The 19,822-nt window shown below is 50.0% G+C and overlaps 1 protein-coding gene across 8 annotated transcripts in view; it reads left to right on the top strand.

Moving 5' to 3' along the window:
* The window catches only part of CSGALNACT1 (chondroitin sulfate N-acetylgalactosaminyltransferase 1), a 261,032-nt gene that overhangs the window by 153,802 nt on the left and 87,408 nt on the right, over positions 1 to 19,822 (top strand). The window contains exon 3 of one of the 8 annotated variants that reach the window (XM_029226617.1): positions 16,829 to 16,922. The exons of 6 other annotated variants lie outside the window; for them this stretch is intronic. The gene's annotated coding sequence lies outside the window, so the exon portion shown is untranslated. Of the gene's footprint in view, positions 1 to 16,828; positions 16,923 to 19,501; positions 19,613 to 19,822 lie in introns of those variants that run through there. One more of the 8 variants, XM_029226618.1, reaches the window with a different exon arrangement.

The raw sequence follows: 19,822 nt of genomic DNA, 5'->3' as shown, positions 1-19,822 counted from the left end.
TATTATCTTAGACCCTTGATTTTGGACATAGTTTAAGGGGCAGCTTGGATGATGAATCCTTCTTTGAGGTGCTGGGAGAGCACCCTGAAATTTTTTTGCAGGCCTTTAGAGAACTGGAAGACTTCACTAATTGTTCTATAAAATTAAACATGGGAAAAAAAATTAAACATGGGAGAGAATGTTTCTGTTCTTACGTATTGTATGATCTAGTCTACTCACGGATAACAGGCACAAGGCTTATAATTTGGAAGTCGGTTTAACATTTTTTAAAGTACTAGAGACCTCTTTCCACATTCTTTTTCTCTCCACAGATGGTTTCGAGCCTTTGCTGTTCTCCTTTGTAAACGCTTCTCTGCAGACTCAGTGCCCTCACCTTCTTTAACCAGCAACATCTTTGGCCCTGTCAGCCCCATGCGTTTTGGCAGCTGCCTGTGATCAGAAGCTTCTCCTGGGAGGAAATATTGGGAAGTGCAATGGAGAGGCACAAAATATAATATATTGTTATAATCACCAAAACTGTTTGGATTGCAAACTCCCCACTTAACCGGAGGAGGAAAAAATATTGCCGCTTGCAGGATTAGTCCTGATCAACTGCCTATTATTATTATTATTCGATTTCTTCCAGGCATTTCTTATGCCTCTTTAAGTGGTCATTCCCTGTGCATTTTAGGTACCTGTGAGAGAGTTTAGGTCACTTGGGGCTTTTCTGATTCAGTTTTCTGTTCCTTCTGCCTTGAGTTCTGACAAGAAATAATTCATGGTGGATTTCATTTAACTTCCCCAGCCCCTGGTTTAGCAGCCTCTGCAGGGTTGTGATGGGTGTTTTCCTGCTCACATACCACCATCTGCAGCAACTCAATAGGCTGGCGTTTGATTTCCCTGCGGTTTGCTTCTTTGTTATGTAACTGCTCTCCTGCAGCGGAATATCTCACCCCATATGAGCTTGATAATAGCAAGTGTGCTTTGGGGTCTTTTTTCCAAACTTTATTCTGATGTTCACGCATCACTGAATAGGATATATTTTCATATTATACTTACTTTAATTTAGGCCTTTAGGAAAGAAGACAAAACGCTGGATCTGAGTTTTTTACGACAGTGGATTTGGTTGGGGGTGGAGGTGCTGGGGAGACCGGCCAGAACATTTTGCGAGGCTGTATTTTGATCTAATACAAAAGATTCTTTTTTTCCTCCTTTCATGCTTTTGAGTATCTTTTCATTTTAGCCATTTTAAGAAGTTCTGTCTAAGCTTTGTCATATATCTAATTTTTTTCTTTTCAATTATACTGCGTATTCCTTGAAGAAAAGAGAAGGATCTTTAAAATTCTCTTCTATACTCCCCAGGATGGAGGCTTCCAAATATATTGTAGATGCTCAACAGATTGAACGTTATTCTGTGCCCTCTGTGCTGTCGATGTACAGAGTGGGCAGGTCCAGTCCTGCCCTCGAGGGGCTTACAGTCATTTAAGAGGACATGAAGTGCCTAGAAATATGTGATTGGAGACAGGATGTCTGCACCACGAGAAAGATGAAATCAAGGGACTTGAAGGCTAAGCAGGAGAGAATCTGTAGCAGTAAAGGAAAGCTTCGTGAACAGTTAGGTATTTAAGATGAGTCTTGAAGAAGGGGGCAGATTTGGAAAGGAATAAATTAAGAGTAGGGAATGGGACTTCCCTGGTGGCGCAGTGGTTGAGAGTCCGCCTGCCGATGCAGGGGACGTGGGTTCGTGCCCCAGTCCGGGAAGATCCCACATGCCGCGGAGCGGCTGGGCCTGTGAGCCATGGCCGCTGAGCCTGCGCGTCCAGAGCCTGTGGTCCGCAACGGGAGAGGCCACAACAGTGAAAGGCCCGCGTATCAAAAAAAAAAAAAAAAAAAAAAAATTGGCAAGCAAGGCTTGTGCCATCTGGCCCCCATTTCCAGTGAACATGCAGCCTATATCCTTGTGATTTCTAACAAGTCAAAGGAGACTCTAGCTACACACTGTTCCCTTCCCTGAATCAACTTTTCTTCACAGGGTGTTCAGCATGTAGCGAACTCGCTCATCCAAGGAACGCTCTAGGTAGGCTCTCGGGCCTTAGTCTCTTCTTAAATGCTGCAGTTTAACAGGAAGAGCTCTGCTTTCATTACAGTAGGAATGCATGCCGGCTATGTCCTCATGGTATGGTGTCTTCGAGTACGAGTTCTTAGAAGGAATGTGAAGCAGATTGTTTTTCCAGGTGCAGCTCAGATGAGGGCAATGAGGAAGACTTCTATGGCATGTAGGACGTGAGAGAACAGACTGCCTGGAGCTGTTGGAGTGCTGAGGAAATCAAGCTGTCCCAAGGAAGAGTGCAGTGTGTTGCCCTACACTTGGCATACACAGAGTGACTGGGAAGGGCTTCCGGGCCTGGATGTTTCTGAGCAGGCCAGTGGAGCCTGCCGCTACTCAGTGTTCTTGCAGGGAATAGGGTGCCCACGCGAGTGTCCTAAGTGTCCGGAGAAGTGTGCTAACATTAAAATAATGCAGAACTTCGGGCTTCCCTGGTGGCGCAGTGGTTGAGAGTCCGCCTGCCAATGCAGGGGACACGGGTTCGTGCCCGGTCCAGGAAGGTCCCACATGCCGCGGAGCGGATAGGCCCGTGAGCCATGGCCGCTGAGCCTGTGCGTCTGGAGCCTGTGCTCCACAATGGGAGAGGCCACAACAGTGAGAGGCCCGCGCACTGCAAAAAAAAAAAAAAGTAGGGAATGAAGAAGAAGAGAAGACCGTTGTAGACTAGGGTTACACCATGAACAGGTACAGCAGGAGAGTGCAGAGCACGATGGACAAGCGGCTTGCTTTCCGTTCCAGTTGTGGTCCAGAGGTGGAGCATGGCCCTGGGGGTGGACGGCCCTGGATCTGGGCACGTTAGCCGACACCTCGCTCTCTACGCTGGCTGCCAAGGGCTGAGCAGCCTGAACTTGCGCGTCTGTGGGGCTGGAGGGTTCACCACCTGCCCTCTGGGCACGCCCCTGGCTAGACTGTGGAAGAAGGCAAGGCTGGAGGGCGGCAGGGGTCCGCATTAGCGGGACCCTGAAGGTCAGCGTGAGGGGTGTTTCCAGTTATTTATGATTAAGATCATAATTGAAGCTGTGAGTTTAGTAAAACCCTAATGGCAGCTGTGGAGGAGGGTAATGGAGTGGGAAGACGGTCTGGGGAGCTCTTTGTATGATCAGAACCTGAAAGAGAGAGATGTTTAAGGGCCTAGAAAAGAGAGGACATATACAAAAGACTTTTGTAACATGGATGATGTTTTGAAGATACCAATGTGTCTTGTTCCCAGTAACCCCTGAGTGTTCCTTGCTGCCCTGCAGCTTCCATCCATTGAAACTAGGACCTTGATTGTTTCCTGAGGAGGGTGGTGCTGCCTGGGTGTAGCAACCACGGCTGGGCTTCCAGTAGCAAAATGAGAGTTGTTTCAAGGTTCATAGTGAGACAGTAACCTGAAAGCACACACTGAATATTTCCAAAATCTTGGCTTTGTTGAGAGGGAGAAAGAAGGAAACAGTCCAACAACAGATAGCTAGTGGGAAGCAGCCGCATAGCACAGGGAGATCAGCTCGGTGCTTTGTGACCGCCTGGAGGGATGGGATAGGGAGGGTGGGAGGGAGGGAGACACAAGAGGGAAGAGATATGGGAACATATGTATATGTATAACTGATTCACTTTGTTATAAAGCGGAAACTAACACACCATTGTAAAGCAATTATACTCCAATAAAGATGTAAAAAAAAAAAAAGGATCTGTGTTTTCCTGTAAGCCCAAGCTGACAGCCTAAGGGTAGAATTTATAGTAAACCAGGGTCTTGACGTGGGGCGTGCTCTCCAGACTATTTTCTTGGGAATCGAAAAGAAAACTCAGGCAGCAGCAGGAAGCGGAGAGGTTCCCAGGGGCCGGACCTTCCATTTCCCCCAGGAGCCTTGCCTGCAGGAGAAGGGCAGGAGCAGTGGGGAAACCTCGGGGCACTGCCTGCTGGAGGAGGTGCAGCTCTGGGCTGCACAGTGATGCACAGGCCTCGTTCAGGTGTGCAGCGGTGCTTGAGCTAGATCAGGCCGCGGCGAGTGCACCAGAACAGACGGGAATCTGAGGTCTGCTCCCGGCAGGTGGGGGCCCTGAGAGCAGATTGAATTCAGTTGCAGAAGATAAAATTCTTTTCTTCCAAAGAAGTCATTGTTGATATACAGTTTCACCTTGGCTACACGCTCCAGAGGTGAGACATTCAGGCCTGTAGCCAGAACACTCAGGGAGGCTGTATTTTGGTTGATACTTAAGGTTCTCTTTCCTCCCCTCCTGGTTTTGAACATCTTATCATTTTGGCATTTTTAAGAAGTTCTGTTTAAGCATTGCTTTCCACATATTTAATTTTTTCCCCTCGAATTACATATTCCTTGAAGAAAAGAATCTTTAAAAATTTCTTCTATCCTCCCATAGCAAGGAGAATTCTAAATATATTTTTTCTTCATTATGTGTAGATGTGAATGAATATTCTGGCAGGCTGATTCATTAATTATTTTATATTCATCTAGAAAGCTTGTGCTTTGGGGATTTAAATTTTTCCTTCTCTCAAATAAGGATAATAGATATCTGATCCCTTAGTAGCATGTCATGAGGATTAGGGAAATAATCTTGTCTGTGATGAGTTTCGAGCTCCCTGGAATTAGTCAAAGGTTTTAAATTTATCATCGTCATGTTTTCATTTGATGGGAATGGCAGCTTTACCAAGTAACCACTGACTGGGGTTCTTCGAGCCCAGAGCGCAGCCCAAGTTCTAGGTTTGACCTTGAGCGCCTCTGACCTGTCTTTTTTTTTTTTTTTTTTTTTTTGCGGTTCAAGGGCCTCTCACTGTTGTGGCCTTTCCCGTTGCGGAGCACAGCCTCCGGATGCGCAGGCCCAGCGGCCATGGGATCTTCCCGGGCCGGGGTACGAACCCGTGTCCCCTGCATCGGCAGGCGGACTCTCAACCACTGCGCCACCAGGGAAGCCCCTGACCTCTGTCTTGAAGCAGCTGCTTCCGGAGAGGCCGGGGCATGGCTGCAGCCTTGGTCCTGCTGTGTGTGTGGTGGGAGAGCAGCTCCTGGAGGCCCGAGTGCAGGGAAACGCTGTGCTGAACAAAACTCCGTGGCTGCTTCCAGGGGCCTCTTGTTGTCACCAGCCCCGTTCTCATTCGAGCGTCTGTGAGGTGAGACGTAAAGTCTGCGAACTTTGTGGACAGTTGCCTTTTTCTGCTTTGCTCTTGGTTCCACAATTTTATGGAAACGAGATTTTTAGCGTCTGAATTACAGTGAAGCATATATAACATGGTTATAATTTATAAATGTAGAGACTAAACTAAATACAAAGTCTATTACTGATCTATGTTGATGAAGGAAAGAGTTGCAGATATTATGAAATTTCGTAGATACAATCTTCTCATTCACTCCTACCTGTGATACTCAGTAATGGGGAAGCGGGGATTTGTGGTGATGACAGTTGAACGTTGATCAGAGGCCAGAGCCTAAGGGCAGAGGCAGCCGCAGGAGGCAGGGTCTTCTCTTCTCCATGTGCTTGCTGCCTGTCCTGAGTGGAGGTCCATAGGTCTCACCTGTCACATGACATCACGCACCTTTCCAGCTCTCTCTGCCTTCTCCCTTGCAGCTAAACTAGAAAACGTTTTCCATACTCATTGTCTCCATCTCCTTCCCCCTCTGTCTGTAATCCACCCTAACCTGCCGTTCACACCCATCAAGCCAGCAAGAGAGCTTTCGCTGAGTTACCGTGACCTCCTTTTCTCAGCTCTTAGCTTGACAGCTCAGCAGCATCTGACATTGTTATTTTGCATCCTCCTTCTTAAAAGTATATTGTTAAAGATTTCAGACTTAAAAACATGTTATTAAGAATATGACAGCCCCACATACCACCCACTATAAGAAAAAGAATCTTAACAATATCAACACCTGTTTCCTTCTAGAGCTTCCCAGGCTCTCCATCCTCCCTGCTTACATTCACCTGCTCCCTCCTGAGAGGTAACTGCTGTCCTGAGTGTCCTGTCCTGGGGCCCTAGGGCTCAGTGTATTCATCTTCTTCACCTGAGTTCCGTCAGTTGTCTCCAGCCACAGACAGGAAGGCGGTACTTGGTCTTTCTGGGTCTGTTGCTCATTACAATAAAGACACACTGTGGAGAATCCAGGGGGTGTCAGGAGAAGGCTGTTCGAACCTAGTATATGGATTTGGGTTTCAGTTGGAAGACCTGCAGGTGGGTCTGAGGAAGGGGAGATTTGCTCCAGATTGGATGCTGTCAGAAAGCGGGGTTAATTCTCTGATTTGGCATCTCAATAGACCTTATCCATTGCGGCAGTGGCTCAAATGCGGAACTAGGAAAGAAGTAGTGGTCAGTCACTTTGGCCAAGAAAGGGGCTGTTTGGTATTTTGTGGGTGACACTTTCTTTGTTTTTGTCTGTGATTAGACAGAATTATGAAGTGGCCTTATTTTGTTTGTGTTTGTTGGTTCTTATCCTGGTCTCAGAGTGACCTTGTGGGAGGCTGGTGTTCTTCAGATGGTTTATGTCTAGTACGAGGGTACGTGGCCTTGCTGGGCGGGTCAGGGCAGCTTCTGAATGTCCGGAGTTGCTTTCTTTTTTCTCAGTTCTGAACAAGTGGAGAAACTGTATGTATTCAGGCAGACGGAGACCACGAGATCAGCTTTGTTAGAAGGTTAGTTTGCAGGACATGGTTTGAGTATGTGGCAAAAGTGGGCTACCTCATATTTACCCTAGAACAGGCAGACTCCCACCCATTCATGGATGGCGTGGGAGATGCGTAGGCCCAGCGGCCCAGGGTCTTTGTCTCTAGATCGAAACAGTGCCGTGAACTTGGAGCTCCTGGGAAGTCCCTTCTCAGCTCCTTTGCAGCTCCTCTCCTTTTCCTGGCCATCTGGTGCTGGAGTTCCTACACTGGTGTGGGTACCACCTTTGCTTGCTGCTCTGTGCTCTCCCCACATTATCCCCTTCGGCCTCAGGGTTTCAGTACCGTCTCTACAGCGATGGCCTAGATGCTGTACCATCTGTATGCTAGACTTCCTCTTATTCCCCGTCTCCACCTGGATGTTTCCGAGGCATTTAACATGCCCAAGGCCAAAGCCAAATTTATAATCTCTGCCCTAAACTCGATGTTCTGCGCAACCTGATCCCATAGCTCCAGCCCCCACTCCAGCCACCCTGATGGCCTGCATGGCCCATGTGCCCCATGTTGCTTCCTGCCTCCAAGCCATGGGGTTATTTCTGCCAGGAATGCTCTTTCATCCTTTCTCTCCCTGCTATGTCCCTCCTTCAAGACCTAGCTCAGGTGTCACCGCCTGCAGAAAGCCTCTTCTCTACCCTCAGTGCTGGCTTGGATGCCCCTGTCTGTGTCGATCCTTTCTTGCTTCTGCTCCTTCAGCAGTGAGCTTATTGTTCATGTGCTTGCCTCCTGCAGGGTCTCTAGCTTGTGCATCTTTATGTCTTGAGATGTATCTGTACACCTATACTTTGTCTATACTTAGATATCTGCACTTACACTCGTATCTAAATGCAGACATGTAGCTACGGGTCTGTATGATATAGGTAGCTGATACCATGAACTAGACTTGTCACTTAATTCAGTATATTCAGTGCATGCTTGTTGTTCAAAGACTCTGTTAGCATTTTGTCCAGTCCTGGAATGACCAGAGCTTTGGTGACTTTAGTATTGAAAAGAGTAAGCCAAATTTTTTTTTTTTTTGGTACGCGGGCCTCTCACTGTTGTGGCCTCTCCCGTTGCGGAGCAGAGACTACAGACGCACAGGCTCAGCAGCCATGGCTCTCGGGCCCATTCGCTCTGGGGCATGTGGGATCTTCCCGGACCGGGGCACGAACCCAGGTCCCCTGCATCGGCAGGCGGACTCTCAACCACTGCGCCACCAGGGAAGACCTAAGCCAAATATCTTTTATCTGGGTGTCTTTTACTTTACTCAGAATATAATTCAGAAAAGTAGTATCTGGATTGAAGTTTGTAAATTACACAGTTTTCCCCCATTAAATTACAGGATATTTTCAGGAATGCTTTATTTCCGTTTCTGACGGACTGCCATTGGGTTATGACTCCTGAGAGTTTAGGTAATATCTTTATCAGTCAAATAAGCATTTTTCATTTTACCTGTAATTTTTATCTATAAATCTTAAATGTATCTATAAGCTCAAAGTTAAGGGTCCTTAAATAATGGCTATCGTCCCCTCCTAGTTGAGGGAGTGCAAGCCTCTGGGTGAAACCGGGGCTCCAGCCTCCTTATCCCGTGTTCGTTAGACCCCGTTGGATTTCAGGGGCGGGGGCAGGGTGTGGGATTGTACAAGGAGCAGCTTTACGGGACCTGACAGCAATCCCTCCGCAGGCAGCAGGGAGGAACTGCCTCTGGCCTCACCGGTCGGGTCTGACAAGGTGCTCAGGTTGTGGGCCTGCAGCTCTGGACGTCCTGTGACTCAGCCACGTGCCCCAGCTGCCACTCCCAGTGGGCAGCTTACCCCTGGGTCATTGACTCCAACTTTCTGAGCAAGGCCTCTGGTAGTCTCGGCTCATCCTTTTGAGCCAGACCACACACCAAGCCGTCTCTCCGGCTGCCCTTCTCTGGGGGAGGGGAGGCCTCTCAGAACACACCTGGTGCCAGGTGAAGGATGGGCTAGGTGAGTGTTGGTCGGGGGGCGGCAGGAGGAGAGAAGAGCTGGGAGGGAGAGGCGGAGGCCAGTGATCTGAGAACAGACTTGGCCTTGAACTTCCTGTGTAAACAAGAATTTTTGTTCCCTGATTATCACCTCCTAATTTGGTTTTCTCCAGCGTTGTTCCTTTGAAATTTCTGCAAGTTCTTAGTGCCGGTCATAATAAAGCTGAAAGCAGTAATGATCCCATGCATCATGAGGGTTTTAGTTGGTATTCTGCATTTTCACATTTGTTTAGAGAAAATTGACATTACTTTTTCATCAGCTTTGCAGCTGGGATTGTGTGCCCTGGAGGGAGACCTTGACCTGGCAAATAAATGGGATAAAGAACATGAAGTTTCCGTGCTGAGGGGGCTTGCTTGCTTTTCTGATTTGCTATAGATAAAGACATAACAGAACAGTGAATTATATGCAGTGCTGAGGCCTGAAGGTGTGGTCAGTGTGTGCTTTGCCCTGTTTGTAGATTCCCTGGAGGCTTCTCAGAGCCAGCGTGCTGGTGACCACAGCCGCAGTGCTGGTGACCACAGCCGCAGTGGGGATGGGATGGCCTCCTTTTGTTCTTTTCAGCATCTTTCGTCTGAGTCTGAGGCTGAGGTTGTGCCATGTTTGACAGAGGTACCCTTCGTTTCGTTATGTTTTTGCTTATGTCAGCCCTGTCCGGGAGCCAGAAACTCGGAAATAAACATCTGCCAAACGTAGGCAAGCAACAGGGCCGGCCTCCGTAGCTCAGGAAGCTCCTTAAAAGTCTCATCTCCAGAGAGGCTTTTAATAGAGATAAAGCAACACTCATTTAAAGTGGAGCCCTCCTCAGACCCACTTCTCCACCGGATAATTGCCTTTGTGTCAATCTTGAGACCCATTAGCTTGGTTTCAAGGGAAAAAAATTCAACTCTTCTTTCTATGTAGAAGGAGCTGATGTTAAAAAAATAAATAAAAGAGGGCTGTGACAAGGCCATGGAGTTTTCACCTGGCTTGGGACACATGAAAGAGATTTGAACACAGAGAGACACACTCAGAGACACAATCTGGGAGGGGGGAAGGATAAATTAGGAATTTGGGGTGAACATATACACACTGCTGTATATAAAATAGATAAGCAAGTGCCTACTGTATAGAATAGGAAGCTCTACTCAATATTTTGTAATAGCCTATAATGGAAAAGAATCTGAAAAAACTAGGAAAAACTAGAGACTGTGAATAAAATGCTGAATTTTTTTTTAAATGCTGAATTTTTATAGTTCTTTATCTTTTTCCCCTTTTAAAAATTAAGACAGTAGGCATCCTAAGTAGTGGAATTGGAGGAGTGGAAAACCTTAACTAGGTCTGCATGTTTTATAGCCATGGTCATGGAGGGATTCTCGGAGGGTCCCCAGCTCTGCCATCTGGAAGTTTCCTCTGATCCAACTGTTCCAATCAGAACAGTCTCTCCTCTGAACCACAGTGACATCTTGTTTGTATTAATGATGATTGATCACATCCCCCTGGCAGCCAGCTATTTTTCACCTGTCCCTCTCTCCCCCTTCCCAGCACCTTGTGAGGACGGGGACCTCGACTAACCCCTCCTCTGTTGCTGTCATAGTCCTAACGGTCTCCTTCAATATGTATTCCGTGACTGGGTGGATAAAATTCATGTTAATTATAACATCGTTGCTGAATTTCAGGAGTTATTTTCTATGCTGCTGTTACTATGGAGAAAATGCTTGTCACGAGGGTTCCACGTGCCACCCTCCGGTGGGAACTGGTGGGCGTGGGGAGAGTGGGGGTGGTCTCAGAGCCCCCGGTCATCTTCCACCTGTCCCTGCTGCCCGCAGGTCGCTGCAGCTGGGGTGAAACGCTGTGTGTGTTTTGCTCCTTTGAGATGGGGTCGTGCAGCTGTAGTCATTTTAGCAGGTGTTGCAGACTTAGTGTGTAATCAAAAGGATAGTATTCCAGTTTATCTTTCAGGAAGAGGCATTTTATGCCCACCCTGAGCAGCTTGGAACTGAGAACTGTTATGTATCAGGATGATGATGTGCAGTCAGAAGAGGGGATCTTGAAGCCTCATTTAGAGAAGCAGGTTTTATTGTTGTTTAAAAAAATTTTTTGAACCCCAGGAATATCTCTAGTACTGACAGCTAAAATTAGAACACTGCCGTATCGAGTCATGTCATTTTGAGCTACTGGAAAATTGCATTTCAGAAATATCTTAGGAGGGTCTGAGATTTCTCCCAAATGGTGCCTGCTGACCTTTCACCAGGAACCTGGTGGGTCTGACCTTGGCTGAGTTGTGCCCGTGGTCCAAGTGGGCAGTCCGCTGGTCGGACAGTCTGCTTGCTGCTTACAGCCGGGAGGTGTTTTGTCCCGAGACCTGAGTGATGTCTAGGAAACGTGATGACCCGCCACCCCCGCCCCGTGCCTGGGCACCGAGCTGAGCCTTCACATGCAGTGGCCTTTTAAAAGCCCCCGGCCGCCTGCCTGGGGTCCCCGCCTCTCTGTTTAAATGCAGTGTGGGGAGAGCTTTTAAGATACACTACGGTTTTCATCTTTTTTTAAAAAAATAATAAACTGGGCTTTGGGTGATGGGAAGGATGTGAGAGAGCTACTTTGATGTAAAATTTCTGGAGTGTGGGGCAGAGGCAGGGACCGGTGTCCAGAGCCATGGGCTCTGGTTCTGACGGTGCTTCACCCGAGCCTTCTCACTGTCTAAACACCAGCTGTTTCTCCGAGGCTAAGCTTCCTGGTGAGTGAAACAGTGCCAGTGCCGGCTCGGCTCTCTGATCAGGTTCCGCCCGCGTTCGGTTGACTGCTGGCTGTGCAGGTGTGATGCTCGGGGGGTCAACGGGGCGACCCCCCCCGCCCCTGTCATTTCAGCAGCAGCACCCGTCGGGCATGTCCAGCACCAGCCCGTCTTTGCCCTGGATCTTCCCCTGTGCCTGTTCTCTTCCAGCAGTGGCTCCGTCCTCCACCCTCGTGCTCCCTGGATACTCTCTATCCCGTGTCAGGCCGTTCTGCAGGCCCTGGAGATGTACCTGACACGGCGCTCTAGAACCACAGCCCACGTTTACGGCTGCTATCCCCACATCCCTTATTCGGACACCGCAGAGGTGCGCTGGCCACGTGCCCATCTCCCCGAGGCCAGTCTCCCCTCTCCAGTCCCTCTTAGCACTGCCCGTTTGCTGAAATTCAGTTCACATCATGTGGTTCTCCTATTTAAAAAGGTAGCTGGCTGGCTAACCCATGCCTATAGGCTACCATACAAAGTCCCCGTCGTGACAGGAGGCCTGTCTTAGGCCAGACCACTGTTCTGACACCACAGACCAGGTGGCTTAAACAGCACACGTTTATTTCTCACAGTTCTGGAAGCTGGAGGTCTGAGGTCAAGGTGCCAGCCTGGCTGGTTGGTTCCTTCTTTTCAGGCCCTTCGTGCTGCAGCACTGCTCCCTGTGCACCCCTCTACGATGGCCATGCCTCTGTTAAAGCACGTAGAAAATTGTAGAGAAGCGTAAGGCCCAGTGATGAACGCTGCCTGAGCTGGACACCCAGTTCTGCTGTTTTGTTGCTGGGTGACTTGAGCCAGTGACTAACCTCTGCCTCCATGACCTTGGCTACGAAATGGGTATGATGTTAATAGAACCCGCCCCATCGGAGGCCTCAGAGAAGCAGGAAGAAGATGCAGAGAGGGTGGGGTCCTAGAGAGGAAGGTGAATGTTTCCCGGAAGCGCAGGGAATATTTTAAGAGTGATGCAGAGGAATATTAGCATAATATTAAGTAGCATTAAACTGAGAAACAAGCTTGGATGAAGTAAGCACTCTGTGCTGTCTACCTTGTGTAGAAACAGGACAATTTCTACTGCAGGTAAATTGCTTTCTGGGAGTAATATCTTTTTTTTTTTAATACGTTTATTTATTTATTTTATTTTTGGCTGCGTTGGGTCTTCCTTGCTGCGCGTGGGCTTTTCTCTAGTTGCGGCGAGCAGGGGCTACTCTTCGCTGCGGTTTGCTGGCTTCTCATCACAGTGGCTTCTTCCGTTGCGGAGCACGGGCTCTAGGCGCGCAGGCTCAGTAGTTGTGGCGCACGGTCCCAGTTGCACCGCGGCATGTGGGATCTTCCCGGACCAGGGCCCGAATCCATGTCCCCTTTATTGGCAGGCGGATTCCTAACCACTGCGCCTCCAGGGAAGTCCCTGGAAGTAACATCTTGAAATGCTTTAGCTAATCCCTTAGTGATCAGTTGACCCCTGCAGTGGATATAGTGGGCAGTAGGAGAGTCTTGGCACTAGTGTGGGGTGCAAGCCGAGGGAAGGCTGGGACACCAGAGGAGGGGCCCGTGGCGTGGTGGGCCACAGCTGGACCACAAAATACAGTCTGCAGTCAGCTCTAGGTTTTATTTTTGCAAAAATAATACGACACCTTGCATTTATATAATATTGGACTAATATTTTTCTGCATTATTGGTTCTACTTCTCTGCTCAGATAGACGGCTCTGCTGATCTAGCCCCATGGGGATTCTAAAGTAATTCTGTACCATCCGCACTGTCTCCAGTCCTGTTCTGTAATAGCCACTTTCTAGAAGCCAGACCCTTGTTTTGTGTGCTGATGCCTCCTTGTCGGTGGGGAAGAAAGAGGAGAACCAGGCAGAATCAGTCCGGTTATTTTGTCTTGACTCAAAGTGGCGGTTTCCTCCTTAACCCCCTCGCTTCAAACATACCAGCAAAACACGTCAATGGGCTCGAGGGCGTGGGTCCCAGCACCTTCGATTCAGGATGTGTCCAGGGGTTGTTCCTTCGTGGCCGTGCAGCAGGGTAAGGAGCTGCTGTGCTCACCCCCTTCTTTCACGAGACCTGGGGTGACCACACTCATACATCAAGTTGGCTGATGCCCGGGGTTGGAGTGACACCCCTGGGAGGGGCAGCACACACCAGCCACGGGATGACCACAAGGGCCAGAGGAAAGCCGTGGTCGCCACTGTTTGCAGTGAAGCCGAGTCTCACCCAGGGAGCCCAGGATGGGGAGCGGGGAGAGCTTCATGCGTCTCCCCAGCTCTCACCTCCAGGTCCAAGGGCCTCCATCTTGCACTTTTAGAGGCTGGTGTCTGGTTCTGCTTCTCTTTAGGGCCTGTGTTTTATCCTCTTTGTGGGGCTTTCCCTGCTGCGTTGCTCCCTGTGGCCCTGCTTGTGGGCGTTGCCTCCCCTTTGCTGGTGAGGTTTAGTTCTGTACGTGTGGCAGCTCTGTCTGCACTCTGGAGCGTCAGGCTGATTGGTGTCAATGACTTTGGGGGCGTTTGGGGATGTGGAAGCCGCTGGCTGTGTGGGTAAGTCTCGGGCCTCCCCACGTCCCAGATCCTAGTCTCCAGACTGGGATCAGCCATTCACATGAGGTTCAGGTGAGACAGCAGGCGGTGCTCGAGGTGGTCCAGTGATTCTCGGAAGGTCCTCAGTGCAGCCCCTGGGGGTGCCTGGAGGGCCACCAGGTCCCTGTCTTGGACTTTCACCTGCTCTGGGAGCTCTGTGTCTAGAAGTGTTTTAAAGGCATTGGCTGGGACATGGTGGGGGCATTTGGGGAACCTTATTTCTCATCCTCCTCTTTCCTTCTCTGATCTGCTAATAAGGTACACGGATCATCTTACCAGGAAGCAGAGAGCCCCGCTTTCCCTCCCTGTGCTGCCCTCGCTGTAACTGAAGTTGAGCCCGCCTCAGCCTTCACGGCACAGGGAGGGTGAGTCACAGCTCCGACCCACCCTTGGAGCTGACCTTTGCTGCCCAGCAGCTCCACCCAGCATCCGCTTGGGGCCCTGTGCTTGCTGCTCAGCTGGAGGGGTGCACGAGCACCACTCACTTTTAATTGCCCTCTCCTGTGAATCAGTAGCGCGCCTTTCCCTGGAAGCTGGGGCCTGGTCTCCCCAGCGGCACACTTCCCTGAGTCTCCAGCGGTGTCACCGGTCGGGGTGACTTCTGCCTGCATGGGAGCACGGTAGGGGACTCGTGGTGCGTGGCACTGCATGGGCAGCTCCTTTTGCCAGGCTCTGGAGGACGGAAGGGAGAAGCCAGTGTCGGGCAGGAGAGAACTCATAGTGAGGCCAGCCAGCAGCTTGGTTAGCCTACTGAGAGATGTCCTGTCTCTCTCCTTTCAAAGAAGAAATTCCACTTGCCAGGAGGCTTTTTAGTGGGTGATAAGTGGGTGTAAGCTTCTGACATCTGCTCAGAAGCCCTTGGATGTCGCAGGGGGTGTTCTGTCCTGAGCCCACCGAGGGGCCAGAGCAAGGCTCACACCAGGCACAGCTGGGATCAGCATTGTTTCCAGGGATGGTGTGAGTTTGCAGAGCTGGTAAGGGATGTGGACATGCAAACCACAGCTAAGTGGGGAGGCAAAACATTATATAGAGAAGAAAAGATTGCTTTATGCTACATCTGAGGGGCCAGGCAAGATCCACTAGGCATTCAGAAACAAGAAAAATTGGACAGGTTGGGTGCAAGACGAGGAACGGGTCTCGGCAGGCAGTTCGGGATTAGTGAGGGTGGTGAACGGTACAGCCTACTGGGTAAGAGCAAGGTTTAGCATCAGACTGAGCTGGATTTGAAACCAGGCTTGGCCGCTTGCCAGCTGTGCACCTTGGGTGAGTTACGTCACTGCCCTGAACCTCAGTTTCCGCATCTTTAATGGGATAATAAGACGTAGCTCACAGGATTGTTTGGAGGATTAAATGAGATGTTTATAAAGTGCTTAGTCTGGTGTCTGGCCCGGAGCAGATGCTCTCTAAGCGATGTAATCGTGAGCATCAGGAGGTGCTGGGAGCCTGGTTTCTGGGGCCCTCGCTTTGGGGGCAGGGTGACCCCACCAGCCTCAGAGAGCCCGCAGGACGGGGCAGACCGAGGCCGGGCAGGTCTCTCAGCAGGGTTTTGGCAGCTGACTCAGGTCTGCATGTCTGCTTGGGGCATCTTCCTGCCGGGAAAAGGTTCTTGATTCAGCTTATCCTAAGTAGCATGAGTCCTGCCCTCTTGTACTGGTGCCCTTCTCTCTCGTCACTCCCCAGGCCCCATGGCCGCCACCTGTGCCGGTTGACCTCCTTAGATGCTTCCTGAAACAAGGTTGGAGGTGGCAAGGGCCGGGGAATAGAAAAATCTACGTTGTGTTCAGGAAGACCCTCTCTTTCAATTCTTCTCTACAAAGGTTCACCAGTGAATTAGAAACCAAAATCAAAAGAGACTAGCAGAAAGGGCTTGGGCCTGTTTCCTGGCTTTTTGGCTTTCAGAGCTGTGATTAATCTCCGTGTGTTCATTTTCTGATTAGCAGACCCCAGTTTCTTTTTCCACATCTCCTTTTTTCTGCTTCCAAGTAAGGAAAAAGGAACCAATGATTCTTGCAGAGCAGTGTAGAGATGAGGGGATTTCGGTCCCTCTGGGCCATGGGGAACCAGCTCCCGGATCTGGTTACAGGGAGGACCTCAGAATGGACCCTCTAGGGTGTCTTGAAGGCCACGTCCAGGTCCTCTGGGTTGGAAGGGCGGGAAGCATGTACCTGGCAGGGCCCAGGCAGTGTCTGGGCAGCAGGTATTGGGGACCCTGGGATGGAGCCGGAGGTCCAGAGGCAGGAAGGTCACCCTGAGGATGGGAACCTGCGATGGGGCCCTGGGGTGGGCGGGGATGCAGCTCTGTCCCGGGGACACTGGGATGAAACTCAGGGCGGAGGGCAGTTACTTGGGAGCTGGAAGCGGGTCCCTGGGGAGCCTGGGACGGTTCCTCAGGGTGAGAAGACATTAAAAACAATTTTTTCGTTATTTTAGGGGTATTGTTTTGGGAATACATACTACAACAGTACTCTGACTTATCAACGAGCACGTTAACATGTGGTACTCGTCCACTAGTTATTTCTGCCTGGAACGTGCTATTTATGTTGGTCAGTTTGGAGACCCCTGATCCGAGTGCCAAGGGCGAAGGAGGAGTGCGACCCTCGGAGCCTGGTTCTGTGTCCGGGCAGAGCCTCGGGCCGGGCAGCCTGGTGTCAGGGTGGATGTGGTCCACGAGGACGCTTCTCGGCAACGTTGATGCTGTGATGGCGTGTGGAGGCCTGTGCCCCCCTGCTTGCCCATACCTTGTCCTGTGTGGACAGTGACACAGGGCTTCCCTCCGCTCCCCAGCTGCCGTCAGAAGTACCCCGAGGATAAAGCATTTGGCCCGTGATGGATGCTGACTCAAGCCCCAGTGGAGCAGAGACACCTGCGTTCCGGAAAGGTCTGCCACGCCTGAGGAGCCCTGCTCCGAAGCCCCCGGGGGTGTGGTTTGGGGAGATTATGCTCATCCTTAGGCTGCTTTATCTTCTCTGCAGCGTCTCGCTCTGAAGTAGAGGTGTGCACAAGAGCCAGGTTGCTGTGGATCCTGCGGCGGCACTGCAGAGGTTGTGTGTAGACGCTTGTCTCTCTTAAGAGACCAGATAGAGAACAGTTAGGAGGAATCTGAACAGGAGACAGCGAGCAGGGGCTCGGGGCTGGGGGAGTTTTCGTCTCCTGCAGTGGCTTTGGTCCGTGTTCTGCTGGATTCTGCAGAATCCCCCCACTCCGGCTGTGTGGCCCCGGGCTGATGGGGGGAGGTAGACACCATGGTGGGAAGGCAGGGACGCGGAGGCCGTCCTGGGGGCCAAACGGAGGCGGAGGGGATTCTAAATGCAGCGCTGAGGCCGGGTGAAGTGTACAGAGTTACTTTATATACGTTTCCGAGAACATCTCTGAATAAGAATCTTTGCAGGTTGCCTTCTCCACACACGTTCAGGATGGTGTGTTTACCCAGGAGATAGGACCTCGATTTATGTTTTGTTAGTACAGCTAATCCTGCCGCTGAAGGTTAGCTGTGCCCCTGCCGTCAAAGAGCTGATTGTCTGTGCCCAGGAGGAGCCGATGCACACAGCGGCCTTGGGGTCCTGGCCCGCCGCTTCCTGGCTCAGGACACACTGCTGGTTTTCTTCCCCACCATCCATTTTGGCTGTGTGTGTGCACAGGGTGGAGCTGTCCCGTGGAATTTATTGCCACTCCCTGAATGGTCTCCTTTATCACTCACAAGGCCTGTCATTGTGGTGTGTAGTGCCGCCCGACCTGGTCTCGCCACAAAGCCACCGTCCTTTCCGCCTACTGCTGCCCCGACAGCATCTCACAGCCAGGCATGTCCTGCGGGCCTTGTGATTTATGAGCCTCTCATGGATGTTCTGTCACAGTACACAGCCCTCGTGACCAAAACGTCCCCTGGGGTCTACAGAGTAAAATGAGTACAGCCGTCCTAATGGTGCCTCTGTCCTAGCTGTGGAAGTTCTAATTTCCACTGTCCTCATTTTGGTTGAGTGTCAGACTCTGGACCAAACTTAGACCTGTCTTAGTCTCACTCTCAAAGAGTTTCCACTCTTAAGATGAAATGATAAACAGTACCTTTGGCCACTTGCCTATCTTATTTTAACGAACGTTGTTGATTCCTAACATTTATTTTAAGCTTTTCTCATTTGGAAATTTATTTATTTATACTTTTCTTCTCAATCCCCACATACACCCCCCCCCCCCCCCCCCGCCCACACATTTGGTAGGTGGGAGCATGGCATTATGCTTTGTATTTGTTTTAATGACGTTTGCCTGCTGGGGGCTCATGTTATATTTATTTGCAAAGGGCTTAATGCCTCTACAAGCTCATGAACTTGCTGATGGAATTTGTGCTTGGTTCACTTTTCATCTCCTCTAACAACTTATCAGTGTATAATAACAATAGATGCTCAGTAACAGCAAGGATGAATAATGACAGTATCCTGGATGGCATGGACTGTGATTCTGTCCTATGGTTGGGCCATCGTTGTGTTATTTGGAGATGCGGGGCTGCCCAGGATGCTTGGTGGCCTGGCCAGGATGTCAGGGCTGCCGGACAGCTTTTGCACCCGGAGTCTGAGAAACCCACCCATTGCTGGACCCCTTGGCCTAGGGCCCCCTGCTTCTTTCAGACTCTCTTCCTTAAATGTTCAGAAAGAAATTCCTTATGCAGCCCCCTACCTGTATACCCCAGGGCAGAGCTCTTAGGGTTATTCAGTCTATCCTTAGATCCCTTGTCCAGCCTGAGAGTTTGGGGAGTAGCGCTGCGTTAGGTTGGCTCACCCTGGGGCATCTGGCAAGCATTGCTCTGCAGCGTATTCTCCCTTCACAGAGGACCGTGGAGGAGCCTCCGCCTGCCGTTTTGTTGCCCAGAGAGGTTGTAAGAATGGCAGCAAAACCGCTGGGCTTGGATGTCTCTCCAGTCTAATCAATAAGTTCAGTGTTTTGGACAAGGTGCATCACAGAACATCCTCAGGGATTTGGCAAGAGGCAGGAAAGCACTGGGGAAAGCGCTTGAGAAGGATGGACGTTTAAAGTGTAGGTGGCAAGACACCTGACGAGCACGAGGGATTTTCTGTGGTTAAAAAATAGGAGCACACACCTCCCTTCACCCACACTTCCTAACGTTGGTCACTGACAGGGCTGTATCTCGCGCTCCAGCCACCCCAAAGATGGAGCTCCTCTGAAATCTGGGTGCCTTTTCTAAGTTTTTAAAATAGTAGCACAATGCTGCTGGGATGGTACAGCTGCATTTTCACTGTCGTCTCTAACTTGTAATAGTGCTTGGTAATTACATGGTGTTCTCCATCTGCAGCTGTAAACACATTATAAAAGTTAACTCTTTAATTCTCCCAGCATCTCTGCAGAGAGCGGGAGAGGTTGTACCTTTGCGGTTTGGCTGTACGTTTGGTCAGGGTTACATCTCATTGAGGCCATTCTTTCCTGTATGTGGTAGAACTGGGAAGGTCAGATCTTTGCTGCAGATGAAAAACCCGATGTCTCCACAGAAGCAAGAGTGCGAAGGATGAGCCTCCTGACTCTAGCAGACAGATGTGTGGCCAGGCGTTACTATTATCATCACAGGTTAGATTGCTAGAAACATCCAAAAAACACTGTGTGTCAAAAGATCTAGAATTTTGTTTCTGGCATACATTATCTGCTCTTGACATTTAAAAGGAGAAATCCATCACTGCTCCTTTGGCAGTAATTTTTACGGCTTTTATTGCTTTTAAAAAGTCATTTCTTCCTAGATCTGTTGTTTTCTCCTTTTACATCCAGAAGAATGGAATACCA

The sequence above is a fragment of the Monodon monoceros genome, unplaced genomic scaffold (genome assembly GCF_005190385.1).
Source record: "Monodon monoceros isolate NGI ecotype Baffin Bay Population unplaced genomic scaffold, NGI_Narwhal_1 Super_Scaffold_17, whole genome shotgun sequence".
Taxonomy (NCBI): domain Eukaryota; kingdom Metazoa; phylum Chordata; class Mammalia; order Artiodactyla; family Monodontidae; genus Monodon; species Monodon monoceros.
The sequence above is the reverse complement of the archived record's forward strand: the minus strand, read 5'-3'. Positions and strand labels throughout refer to the sequence as shown.